Source organism: Sycon ciliatum, chromosome 5 (assembly GCF_964019385.1).
Source record: "Sycon ciliatum chromosome 5, ocSycCili1.1, whole genome shotgun sequence".
In the NCBI taxonomy this organism is placed as follows: domain Eukaryota; kingdom Metazoa; phylum Porifera; class Calcarea; order Leucosolenida; family Sycettidae; genus Sycon; species Sycon ciliatum.
The window spans coordinates 33564238-33578025 of NC_088647.1; the positions used below are offsets into that span (position 1 = coordinate 33564238).

At 46.2% G+C, this 13788-nt stretch overlaps 1 protein-coding gene across 1 annotated transcript in view; it reads left to right on the forward strand.

Annotated features, from left to right (window-relative positions):
* The first annotated feature begins 13226 nt into the window (after positions 1 to 13226).
* The window catches only part of LOC135818402 (early growth response protein 1-like), a 37383-nt gene continuing 36821 nt past the window's right edge, over positions 13227 to 13788 (forward strand). The window contains exon 1 of the mRNA XM_065331766.1: positions 13227 to 13404. The gene's annotated coding sequence lies outside the window, so the exon portion shown is untranslated. The remainder of the gene's footprint in view (positions 13405 to 13788) is intronic.

Below are 13788 nucleotides of genomic sequence, written 5' to 3' on the forward strand. Positions count from 1 at the left end.
CTAAAATAAAATAATAATACCAGCAAAAACGTCGCACAGCTTTCGTTCGGGTACAAGAGGCCTACTGACCCCGCTGCACACCTACACACACACACACACACACATACACACACCCACACACACACACACACACACACACACACATACACACACACACAGGCTGTCAATGACAATCGAGTATCACGCAAATTACCATAACCATGGATTACTAAGAGATGCCCATCTAATCCTTAGCTAGCTGAATATATGCCACAATTGAAGTTGTCATATCGCCCTTGAGAGGCTTTCAGAAAACTGCACACAGTAATTACACTCGTATAATCGGGTTATACTCACGAAGCAGATGGATAGAGGAATCTCAATTCTAAAGAGGTGTTTGTTTTCAATGTCGCGTTTTGGGGTCATCCCAAAGCGCTTCATATGAAAACCAATGCCATGAAAATACCTCCTCCGCTTCATTCGTTGATTTCCGTGTCTCCTACTGATGGAGGCTATGCACATTTTGGGTAGGCTTGCAGTGAGGCACTTGGTGGTGGGCATGATCTACTCATCCCCACCCCACCCCCTTTTGTTATGAGCTGCATCGCGTGGTAGTGTTCCTGTGGATACCGGTATTTCACAATGTCTCATACAGTCCATGTTTGTTTCTCAATGAGGCAAAGTATTTCTTTGGGTACGCAAGCTCCACTGGGAAGCAAAGTAGCTAAAGATCTGATAGAACTGACCTAATCTCCTTCTTTTCCCTCTTGTCTATCATTGACTTATTATTCGATTAAATTAATAATATAGACCTGTTGACAAGTCTTCATTACGTTTGGTTGAACTAGTCACTCTGAGATTAGTTTACAAGCTCGTATTTCAATGACAAGCCAACTTTTTTTCCCCTGGTTGCGTACAATGACTTCTTTTCGACATACATGTAATAATACAAATCTGTTGACAAGTCTTCATTGCGTTTGGTTCAACTATTCACTCTGGGATCCGCTCCTGAGGTCTGGTAATGCTGACCTAGCAGCTTACCAGGCGACTGAGCACCACGTGACAATGACTCATCTATACCAATGGCGGACACCAGCGAGACGTGCAATCCTTCTACGTTCCATAACATATGACCAGCGCAAAATGATACGGATACTCCCCTGATTTAGGCCTGTGGAGAATCCATAAAGTACAAACCCGAAGACAAAAGGGAAGCATGTTTCTGTAAAAAATAATAAGTTAAATTAATGTTCCCTGCAAAGAGTTCACTGGAATAGATATTTATGACTCGACACCAAATTTGCACACACTCTTATCTTGTTTGAAAGGAAAGAAAAGCATCAGAACCTCGACACCATTCCAGCCGGTTGGGCGATAAACATAAAATTTGATGATTTAGGAAACTTCAGTTCTCAACTCAAACCCCAAAAACGGTCTCTTCACTGCGATTTCGTTACGAGCGAAATCGCAGTGAAGAGACCGTTTTTGGAGTTTGGAGTTAAGAAGTGAAGTTTCCTAAATGTCTAAGTGGCTGCGTTGGAGTTTGCGGACAATTAGAATTTTTTGATGATCAAACATGTAAAAAAAAGAATATAATAGATGCAGCCATGGCCAGACAACAAGTTCATGGAATTTTTAAGGATGTTTATGTTATTCAAAATTTTCCACGCCGACTCTTTAAACATGTAAAACATCTACATTGTAGTACTGATTGTACCCAGGGAGGTTAGTAGGGATCTCAGCGCTGCAGCAGGTACCGATTAGACATGCAATTGCTGTACAACTGATGTGCCGCTTACAGTGAGAGTGGTTAAGGTGTTGAGAGAGACTGCGACGTGGAAGAGAAGGGATGACTGTGTAAAAATGTTCACATGTACATGTAGCTTTGGGTGTGTTTTGCTGAATCAACGGAAATAAATCGCGTACAAGTGGGTGTAACGGTTCATCGCCTTTAGCGGGGAACCAATCACTAAGCCTCTTTACAGACATGCACTCCGGAGTATGTTGACATGCTCAATTTCAGCCTGGTGAGTGGAACTGCTCATTCCGTTCTGGCATATGCTCGCCGTGCTGCCAAGTGCTCAACATCTGCATAATACACTGTACATGTCCTGTGTTCTCTTACGCCTTGTGAGAGTTATGAGAGGCACGGGCACACTGTTATACATATACATGTACTTAGCCTCATAATCAGGAAATTCGGACCATTGCCATTGTCTTCATTCTAGAATAACCATCACTCGATCAATGTTCAAAAAACATTCACGGTTCGCGTGAGACTCGGCTAGATTCCGAGTTTTCCGCATCCGCAGGAATGCCACCGCCCTCTTGGATGAAGGCGGAGATGCAGATCCTGAAGCGGTGGGAGGTGAGTAGATCAGAACCACCACAAAGTGGTCAAAGACCGAAAATCCCATCCACTGCATCCATGTTTCCCTCATGCCAGGCCACGAGTTCCCAATTAACTGTCGGTCGCGGCACGGCTTGAAAAAATCTTCCGGCTTACGAGCAGGACTTGAACCTGGTACCCTCTGTTTCTCAATCATGGTCTTGGACTATCCCACTTTGCCTGCCTATTCAAAGGAGCTCTGAAAATTAGGCACCGGCGGATTATGCCGCCGGAAAAATTGCCAGAATTCGATACTTTTTCTGGTAAGTTTCATGCATGTGTGGCATGTGGATAAAGAAATGGAGCAGAATTCGAGGAATTGCCCGCCATAAGGTTTGTATATTTCTGCCAATTTCACTGCTTTCCGAGCAGAATCTGCCACCTTTTCAAGCAAAACCCGCCGCTACCTACTGATAATACGTTCCCGATGGGAACATCAAACGTACTAGTACTACTAGCATGTACATGTACATGTACTTAGTATCCGAGGTTCATGTACAATGTACTTCTTATCTGAACACACTTCAATATTAAAGCAAAACACCTGTGCCATGAACATGGTTGGTTGGTTAGTATAACTATTTTATTTTACTTCGCCAGAATGAACAGGCACTGCTGCCTTCTTGCCTGGACAAGTGGATTGTCCAAGCTCTCGCAAAAGGACGAAGAAAGGAAAGAAATATTACATGAGAGTGTGAAGCATGCAATCTTATAAGAGAAACATGACATGAGTGTGTGACGCATTTCATGATGAGAGAGGACATGTCCCTGCCAAACAAGACTTCAGAGGACACCACCGGTGCGTTCTGTTCCGTGCGTCCACATGAACCTTAGTTACGACATGTTGGCGACACAGTGGTATACATGTAGTGCTGCTTGATGTGTGCTGACATTGTCCTGAGTAAACAGTGTAGAGCTCTGTATGATTTAAGAATACTTGCTACCACGGGCACTACAAATATACATGTATATGTGCATGTAATTGCACTCTAAAATTAAATCTGTCCTCTGCTACGCGATGTTGACGCTACGAATCAAGAGTCAGACAACAGAGTGGTTTCCGCAGCGTTAACTGCAAGAACTCCCTACACGCACAAAAACAAAGTAATTCCTGATTTGTCACGGTTCACTCTAAGATTCATCTTTCACTGCGAGGCCAATTCTGAACACCGTTGTGGCGGCTCGGCGCGCCAAAAGAAGTCGTAGTCGCTTGTGTTTGCCGTGCACGCCGGTGAGCGTGAATCCGGATATTCAATGGCATTCTGGGCAGCAGTATTATACATGTACAATCATGTACTTCGAATGAATTGAATTACGCCCAAAGGCTGCGTAAGGGCGTGAGCAGGGTGGAAGAGAACATTATAGCAATCAGTCATCAACCATGGAAACCTAATATAGAAAGAGTGCAAGCGTTGGTGCCATTAATTTTTCGGATTTCTTGTGCAGCTTGCAATTTTATCATTTCGAGGAGCCATACGGGACACTTGTATTTACTAGGAACTTACTTGCTTGCCTGGATCTAAGGTCAAGGATTATATTTAGAGACAATGTAGAACACACCTCGAAGTTACCTCAGCGCATGATACACCGCCCTTGAAGCACAAGGAAAAAATTATGTAACAAATAAAACATCTCACATGAGGCAGGGGTTTGTGTCTGACCAGTCTACCGGACGCGTTTCAGAGTAGTCTACCGACTTGGCCAATCTGAGGAGCTTTGGATGGACTCAAATGTGATGCTGCCTACCATGACTATCCTTTCTTCATAATTATTTGATAGCATACAAACAAGAAGAAAATTAAGAAGTGCTGTGACTCTGAAATTCAAGTAGGCAGCCATCAGACAACTGATAGATCAGCGTTCCTGAGCTTTCCCAAACACAAACAGGCCCAGTGTCAAAAACGGCCTGGGAGTAGTAAATTGACATCAGATTTCTATTTTGGATCCACTAAGGTGTGACTTTGCTATTGCCTGGGTAGGTGGGTGCATAGCAACCCACTCCTGTCGTATGCAGGTGCGACTTTTACTTCGCCACCAGTTGTCACCCCGCCCCCACTAGCCAAATCAGTCAGTTTCACTGGCTACATCACCTTGCTGTGAATCAGACCGCTTGAAATGTGCTTGGATCCATACAAAAACTGGATCCAGATGGATCCAGTTTTTTTTCTAATTGTTGCTATGCCATTGCTATGCTGTGACGTAGCACTTTCAAACCCTATTGGTATCTACCCGAGTTTCCATCGCTACGCAACCATCAGGAGAGACTGTTTCCTGATGATTTCGGAGCAAGCAATATGAGTGGAAACGAATCGAATTACCCTGTAGCATGTGTTGTGTGATTAATGTACTCTAGAGGTGTTTGAAGCATCGCACGACGAACACCATGGAGATCAGCGTTAGTCGGATTTACAGGTGTTGTCGCAGATGCACACAACATCTCGCCGGTTCGGAAGTCCAAAGCACAAATGGCCAGCCTGTTTACACAAGAATGAAACTACACCAGTTCGGAGCGCCCTTGTCAGGATCCTACTCATTTCCATTTAGGGTTTGCCACAGTGTCATTGTAATCTTGGTATCGCCGTAGAGATAAGCACTGCGCGTCCTGTAATAGGCGTTTTGCATTGTGCACTGAAGAGTGAATGGCACACTCAATACCTGGTGTGGCCGTGGTGATAATAATAATTAGTCACTTTCATTGTGCCAGTATGCGCGGCGTTGGAATGTCCCTGACACACCGCTCTCCAAACCCACTTGTATAACATAAGCATTAGATGCCAGTGCAACACACTGCAACCCTTTTACATCCACCATCCAACCCCTGAAATGAGCTCAAACTGACGATATTTTCCATGCTTCCAATGGGGGATGCTTGACCCGGGTAGTGAGAACGTTCCAGAATATTGAAATCGTCTGCAGCCGTCCAGCCTCTTAGAAGAAGAAGGATACGAAAGAGGTATTCCTAGATGACGCGCTCGCTACCATATCCTGGGAAGCAACCATGTGTGTTGCAATACAACGGAATTGACAGAAGCCAACTTCTATACCCGTTTCAGAATAATGTGTAACTTCGCAACCTCACTGGCGTAAAGTCACACTGACTGGGCATCCGGACCCTATCCACAGAGTCGCATCACAATCATCGTACGCAGTGAGCACCAGCCAACGGCCTCGAACGTGGCGCAAGTGGATCTTGGGACGCTGCACTGAAACAGGACTTCCTTTGTTTCCTACCCATTCCAGGTGGCACCCACGATGGTACATGAAGTTAGGGACCGCTCCTGCTGCACTCAATTTTCGCTTGGGGTACCGTATACACGTTTGTTGCAGCGCGTTCTCTCCGTCTACACGGTACCATGCGGACATTACCACAACGGTTAGGGGCTGAAATGTATGAGACCTCTCCAGAGCAACCCCCTCACAGCAACACTGAATGCAAGGTGTGATGGCAGTGAAGTGAACGAGCGGACACAACACACTGCCGAACAGCTTCCTTTTAAACTTCGCTTTGCCTTCTGTACAAAGCGAACAGATGCGGTGCGGAGCAGATGAGAACCGTCTCTTTGTGACCTGCTTCTGTGCTGAAGCAGACGTTAGATGTTTGATGGCTTCTAATCTACAGGGCTTGATGTGAAAAAGGTTAGTACCTTTCATTATAATTATTTCGAAACTCGGGTATTGAGCTACGGAGATGTGTTGAAGCTATGTGTCAGGACATCGAATGTCTCACTACTCGTCAGTTTTGTGCCTAGTTGTTGCACTTTCTGACTGTATAATAATGTAGTATCTAGTTACAGTGGTGGAGAATTACTCTTAACTCGTTTCCATATGTCCTTTTTCTTTTCTACATATAATTATTTCAATCGCTTGTTGGGGTCAGTATTTTCCGCTACTTCAAAGTTTGGAAGAAGTTATTGCGCTGATCGTAATCCACACCAAAAGCCATAGCCTGTATTTGTACCCAGAGCCGGGTGGCGTGTGTGAATTGTTCCCTGTGAAAAGACGTGTAGCGTCACTGGGATGTTGCTCTAATAGGGAACATGTCTTTTTTCTATGCTACATTTTCCCTGATAAACGACTACGCCATCCCGAAGATGTTTATGTGATATGCAATACGATTTGCAGCGTGTTCTATCGCCATGATTAATTGCGGCCACAGCCGAGAGGACATTCGCGTATTTGCAGCAAACTCACACATGTGCTTGTATTACATGACTGTGCAAGTACATGTACAAAATGTATGTGCTACTTTGATACTGCGACTTCTGCAACAAAATGCTGTATGCCATCTTGATTCTCAGACGATCCTTGATTATTAGGTGTCAAAAAGATAGCATGAAATTGCTAGTTAGCTGTAAGCACCATCAAAAGCTGCAAGATAAACCCAACCTGGTCAAGAAGATCATTATAATTATCCTCCTCATAATTAACCTTTTCGATAACTAAGTCTAGTATATGTGTATGTGCATTCAAATACACGCACACTGTGTAGATTTTGTTGGGATGATTCTCCTGTATCTGCACATAGTCTCCACCGTTTTACATACGTCATTGCATGAATAAAGTATACACAAAAGTCGATTCGGCCTTTCTTATCAGTGATTGCGGTTATCAAAATTTAATTATTGTCTCCACGCCGTTTGTTTAATATTTAAATCGAGATACACCCAGCCTCAGATAGATACTCTGAATCTTACGGCAAAAGAACGTTTTCATTACCGTAGTGTCGCCCTTAATCCTAATTTTTCTCTACGCTATTTCTTCCTAGTTTCATCATTTTATTGCGTGAATAAAGTATACACAAATGTCGATTCAGCCTTTCTTAACGTATGTTATCAGGGGCGTTCGCAGGATCCAGAATGAGGGGGGGTGCTCCGACCTTTTCCCAAAGAACCGAATGCATTTTTCCCGTGCATGTGATGCACGGACGCGTGATATCTTGTTTTAGGGCGCTACTTACCATGATTCACCAAGCCCAGGGAAATGTAGGACCTGTTCAGCAGGATTAAGCAACTTTGAAGTACCCGATCCCAAACATATCCCTCCCTTTGGAGCACAATATGTAATTCCTCTGTAAGCTAGATCCTACAGTACACTACTCTTGCTAGATCATATCACGAAACTTCTTGCCAGCGGGTGACTGCCACGATATCCACCGCCGTCGCCCAGTTCATTCCGTCAAAGGCGATGACCACCAAGCCATCGGATCCAAAGTGGTGAACACCGGAGTGCATGCGGGCAATGGCCATCAACGACAGGCATTGGCGGCCCTGGTGGCGCGCCTCCCAGGACGCCATGCTGAGACAACAATTTGTGACGTCTGTCAATGAGGCTGTTGCAACCCTCTTCCGAGCCCGTCAGGCTAAGGAGGACAGCCTACGCCGCAGCTTATCAAACGGGTTCATGCACAGCAAGCAGTGGTGTACAAAGCTCAAGTGTGCAAGTGGCATGGGGCGCCATACAGATACCGCTGATTGCTGACGCTGATGGCCACGAGTACGCAACAAGTGCAGAGATATCGGAGGCATTTGGACTCTTCTTTGCAAACAAGTGCAACATCCCCGGCGACAATATCTCCGCTGCTGATCTCCCTCCCCACGACTTGCCCACATCCCAACCGATCAGTACCATTCACTTCCGACGTGAAGCAGTGCGCCGAGTTCTGGCTAGACTGGATACGTGAAAGGCATCAGGACCGGATGGAATATCTGCCCGGGTGCTCAAGGAGTGTGCCAAAGAACTAGCTTCACCACTGTGTCAGCTGTTTTTTCCCTCTGCTTCCGGCGAGGCATTCAACCAAAGATGTGGAAAATGGCAAACGTGGTTCCTATCCACAAAAAGGCTTCGCGTTCTGTGCTCAAGAACTACCGCCCTATTTCGTTGCTGCCATTCACCCTCCTAGGCGTCCTTTTTGACCAGAAGCTGTCTTTTGGGAAGCACCTCCGGTCTGTTGCAACCCAGGCAAGGCAGCGACTTGGTCTTATGCGCCGGTCAGCTCATCTTCTCCCTCCGGCTGGGCGCATAACCGTGTACAAGGCATTCGTTCGTCCGCTGCTGGAGTACGCCCCACTTATCTGGATTGGAGCGTCATCCAGCCACCTCAGCCAACTGGAACGAGTCCAGCACAGCGTCCTCAGAATCATCGGTCCGGGAGCAATCCTGCCCAGTCTGGCAATCAGACGGACAGTAGCTGCCCTAGCTTGTTTATACAAGCTACAATTAATTACGGGCCCACCTCAACTTCTCGCGGTTAACCGGTTCTACCAGCTCGACGTCAGCAGTCGGCCAACCCGTGAACCCGGAGCGACCATGCCAGCGCTGCTGGCCACCAGTTTCAACTGGACGCCAGCCTGCCAGCCTCTACCCCGTTAGTCCTGAAGCGAACATTTTCCCACAGTGTGCTTCACCAGTGGAATGCATTGCCCTGTGATCTGCTCCTGCATCCTCCCCATCGCAGCCGAATGCAGGCATTCAAGACAGAGGTATACCGCTACCTGCGCGCCGAGAACTGGATGTGGGCTACTGACTCAGTCTAATCGTACCTATCTAGTATCTACATGTAGATATTGCTCTCATTTTTCCATGTTTTCTCTACTCTCGGTCTGTCTCTCTCTCTCTCTCTCTCTCTCTCTCTCTCTCTCTCTCTCTCTCTCTCTCTCTCTCTCTCTCTCTCTCTCTCTCTGTCTCTCTGTCTCTCTCTCTCTCTCTGTATCTCTCTGTCTGTCTGTCTCTCTGTCTCTCTGTCTCTCTGTCTCTCTGTCTCTCTGTCTCTCTCTCTATATCTCGCTCTCTCCCTCTCTCACTCTCTCTCTCTCTTTCTCTCTCTCTCTCTCTCTCTCTCTCTCAGTCTCTCTCTCAGTCTCTCTTTCTCTCTCTCTCTCTCTCTCTCTCTCTCTCTCTCTCTCTCTCTCTCTCTCTCTCTCTCTCTCTCTCTCTCTCTCTCTATCTCTCTCTCTCTCTCTCTCTCTCTTTCTTTCTCTCTCTATATCTCTCTCTGCACACTCTACCTTTCGCTATATTTTGTTTTCAATCTTTTTTGTTTCTCTTCTTCTCCCGATTTTCTGATGCGTGAAGTAGGCGCGGATGCCGAGACCATTGGTCGGCGGAGCCTGCAGCACCCCATCACCACCGCTGCGTTGCATTTGCAGCCCCATTCAGTCAATGTCTTGTTAGTCTGTTGTTTTGCCATGTCCTGCTTCTTTCTTCTTTTACTTGGGTGCGTGGTTTCAAGTAAAAAATTTAAAAAAATCAAGATTTGTTTGTTGTCTGACGCTTGCCAGAGCATGAAAATTGAAGTGGTAGCAGCAAGAACAAGGTAGCAGCAAACAAGGCTTGATTGTCCTTGCTGTTCTGTAGTGTGTTGTGCATGTGCATGTACATGTAAGTCAGTGCAATAGGTGATGGGATCGCGTGCTACTGTGTGCTTGGTAAGACCTGTCACTTGTCAGCCGAATGTTGTAAAGAGAAGTGTCAGAGTGCTAGTGGTGTTGCCCATAAATATCGTAGTGTTTTCGCAATAATTTCGTTATGGGGTGGGAGGGGGTTGACCAATTTCGTTTCAAACAGTATTCATACATGTAAATGGCAGTAACACACTTGCGACTTTTTGTACATGTCAACATGTTTTACGTTCTGAGAGAGAGGGGGGCTTGGGTGTAAACTAAAAGAATTCGTTTGGTGAAAAAGTTCGATATTTACGGACGGCCCCTTAGGTCCATGTGAATGTACATGCATCATGGTCCGCTTTAACAGTTTGCGTGGATGCAGGATACTACACTCGCCCAACCAAGATTAAGATCACGTCCTCGTGATGTGAAATGTCAGAAAATGCAGGCACAACAATGCATAGGAAGTCACACACTGGGAGTAGGAGGTGGTGTGAGCATTGTAAGAATTACCAGAAGAACTTTAACTGAAATATTTATTATTATTTTGCTTGTTCGCGTTAGCATCAACCTGCATAAAGCAGGTATATAGCCTTCGCTTAAGCTGCCATAAAAAGAAAGCTCATCCTAAGCGAGAGGGCTAGAGGAAAAGATAACGATAACGAGATACAGAATACAAAGAAATCCAATGAGTTAAACATACGTATACAGTTCAAAACAAAACAGAGCAGAGGCGAAGTTACTAATCGGAGTTACGAATGCGTTGGTACCGATTGAATATGGCAAATAAAATCGGAAAATTAACTCGGATTAATAACGTTTGGAGTAGACAGAAGAATGAACTTAACAAATCATTGCATAGTAGCACACCAGGACAGGTTCACACGACTTCTCGGTGTCAAAAGGGAAAGAACCGTCCTCCAAATGGGAACTGAAAAACAGCACACTTGCTGCACAACGCCAGCGCAAACTCCCAGGAAAATTCGCAGTTCGAAAACTAAACTGGACCATGTGATTTCACGCGTTGGGCATTCTCGCACACATTGTCCAAGGTTAGTGTGGTAGACCGTGGTTCGCCATGATCAGGCGCCTACCGAACTAAACTGGATTCACACACTTGCGTAAAGGAGACTGAATACACATGTATAACAGGAAGACTGAAAGAAGCTAGGAAGACAGGAAAGAAAATACCATGCCTGAAATTAGCTGACATTGTTCGCCAGTCAGTAATGAATGCATGGTTAGTTGTGGATGTGGCGGGCGGGCGCAGGAGCAGCGAAGGCTGGCGCAGCTGAGGGAGAAGTGCTACTTAGAGTTCGTAGGATCCATGGTTTCCAGTTTCCACTCCATCCAGCATGAGACTTAGAATAAGGAAGTATTAGTTAGATGTCTGACCAAATTATCCTGTCCATATGTAGACCACTCCACGGGCAAGTCCCAGTCGCTGTTCCTGCTGGCTGGTCCCGAACTGACTCGCCGAGATCAAGTCTCTGCTTGCAGACACTCCAACCTAACTCCACCATCCCCAGGTACAAGACCAGTGTTTTCTCTCACAGTCGTCAGTACCCGTAATATTTTTATCTGGCGACTGGAAAAGGAAAAAAATATATGTAGTTCCAGGTGCCACTCAAGTGGACTCACTTGAACTAATTACTTGAGAGAAACATGTGGCGTAACTGCGTTCTGGCACTGGAACATAATAACTGGCAGCTGCTGGGCTCACTGGCTCAGACAGTACATTATTTTCGTGCAGTGTTACTCTGATCTCATAAAGCCTGTGGTAACGTGGATGCGCGAACTAACTGTATTACTTTTTCTACGCCGCTAGGGGTTACAAGTAGGTGAACAGGCATAGTGGTGGCCTGCGGATGCGAAGGCTAGTGTGTGTCTATGTGAACATTCAAGCGATGCCGACGCGGATCCCGCGAATAGTATCATTATTATTATTACCGCCGGTAAAGTATCGGCAGAGCGTCCCGTCTCGCCAGAGCGCTCCGCGGCTCAGCCTCCGCCTTGATTTTACAGCCAGGGAAAGGAAAATGGTATTGCAATTGGCAGAGTGCAACGAAGTTAGTTTGTACGGTTGGTACTTGTACTCACTGCGATGATTAATGTAGGTCACACTTAGGAATCGTTTACACGACAACAATTGAAAAACGTTTTCCAATCGTTTTCGAAACTTTTCTTCGCTGTTTTACACGAAAACGTAAAGAGTGTACACTTCGGCGCGTAATGGTGACGTGCAATACGTTGGCCTGGCGGCGGCATGTTTTGAGTGCGAGGCTCGTAGTAATAACACGTTTTGCCGTCTACACGAGAACGAAACGGGACGAAAACGATTGAAACACACTTTGCACGCGCCAACTCCAACTAATGTGTTACTTCCCACCCTTGCGCCAAGCCCTAACGTGCTAACTCCAGCCTGCGTGTGATCGCCCGTTTTCACAACGTCTTGTGGTTCTCGTGTAAACGGTTTGAAACCCATTCGAGGCCAGATGGCAGTCGTGAGTCAGTCAAGTCAAGTCAGTGAAATAGCGTGAGCTCCAGTGTGGGGAGCAAACCCATTCCTCAGAAATCGATACCTATTAGAAATGGCCTACCGGCATGCAGAGGCGAAGTCACGCCTCTGCATGCCGGTAATAATAGGAATCTTTATCTCAGGATTACCCAAAGCGTGTCAGCACAGCCGGCAGCAATAATGCTGCAAAGTGGCCCCCGAACTTGGGGAAGTCGGGGTGAATGTAGGGGACCCTGCACTGCAGCCCCTAAAGTACGTGGCTGCGCATCGCAGCTAGCGCTTAGCAGGCAAAACGAAACCCGGGTGCGTGACTCACCCATTACAGCAGAATACATCAAGTATCGTTTTTTGCCAGCTAGCTGACCTCTGCGTTCACCGCAGACACACCCACACACAACAGAGAGATACAGATCACAGTAGTAGTAGTAGTAGTAGTAGTAGTAGTAGTAGTAGTAGTAGTAGTGGTAGTAGTAGTAGTAGTGTGTGGTCTTTGTTCACTCACGATTTACATGTAGCACTTAGCGCTAGCAGGCAAAACGAAACCAGGGTGCGTGACTCATCCATCACAGCAGAATACATCAAGTATCGTTTTTGTCTACTTCCTACAGCCAAAGCAGCTTGTTACTCTGATACCTCACAGATCTTAATGTGTGTCCACACGCTCTCAACTAACTTTAGCAGATTACAACTCCCTGGCTCGCTCTTTCATTCGTCTGTCTCGACCGTCTTCTCGGTAGACATTCTCCACGCATTCTACATGATTTCTCCTTAGAGTCTGCTTTGATTTCTAGATTCTTCTTACACTGGAAACGCTAGTCTTCGCAAAATGCATGACACAGTCTCCCTGGTATTGCTCACTGTTCCTCACTATTCTCCTTGCTTTCTCACAATTCTGTTGCAAGCCAATAAAACAAGCGCTTGCTCTTGCCGATTGCCATTGCTCCGCTTTTTTCAATAGGGAGTAGTTTGCTTATTATAGCACCCTTTGTGTGGAGAACGTCAACATACTCTAACATCTCGAAGAGCTGCAATCTGTGCCTGACCGAGAAGCGAGATATTGCCTGGGCCGATCAGACCCGCTCCCTCCGCAATTACAAGAGGTCAGAGCTAGTGTCCAAGCGTCGTCGTGAACACACGTAAGTTCTACCTTCGTTACTTGGTCCGCAAGGCCACCTGAATCGAGCTGCGTAATCTTGCTGCCTGTTTTCGTTTATGCGTGGCTGTGTGTGTGGGAGAGAGGGAGAGTCGGTCGGCATCTATTCGCATAGATGGTAATCTGTTGCACCCCATATCAACCCATTATTACCCTTATCCGTTGGAACTGGCTACCGCCCAGGTTGCACTATGGCGTTGGTTGCATTCAATCTTTACATGGGCGCTGCTGTCGACAGGTAGCAATTAGGGTCCGGCGGATTCTGCCGGCAGAAAAATTGGCAGAATTCGGTACTTTTTCTTGTGAGTTTCATGCATGTTTGGTATGTGGATAAAGTAATGGAGCAGAATTCGAGGAATTGCCCGCC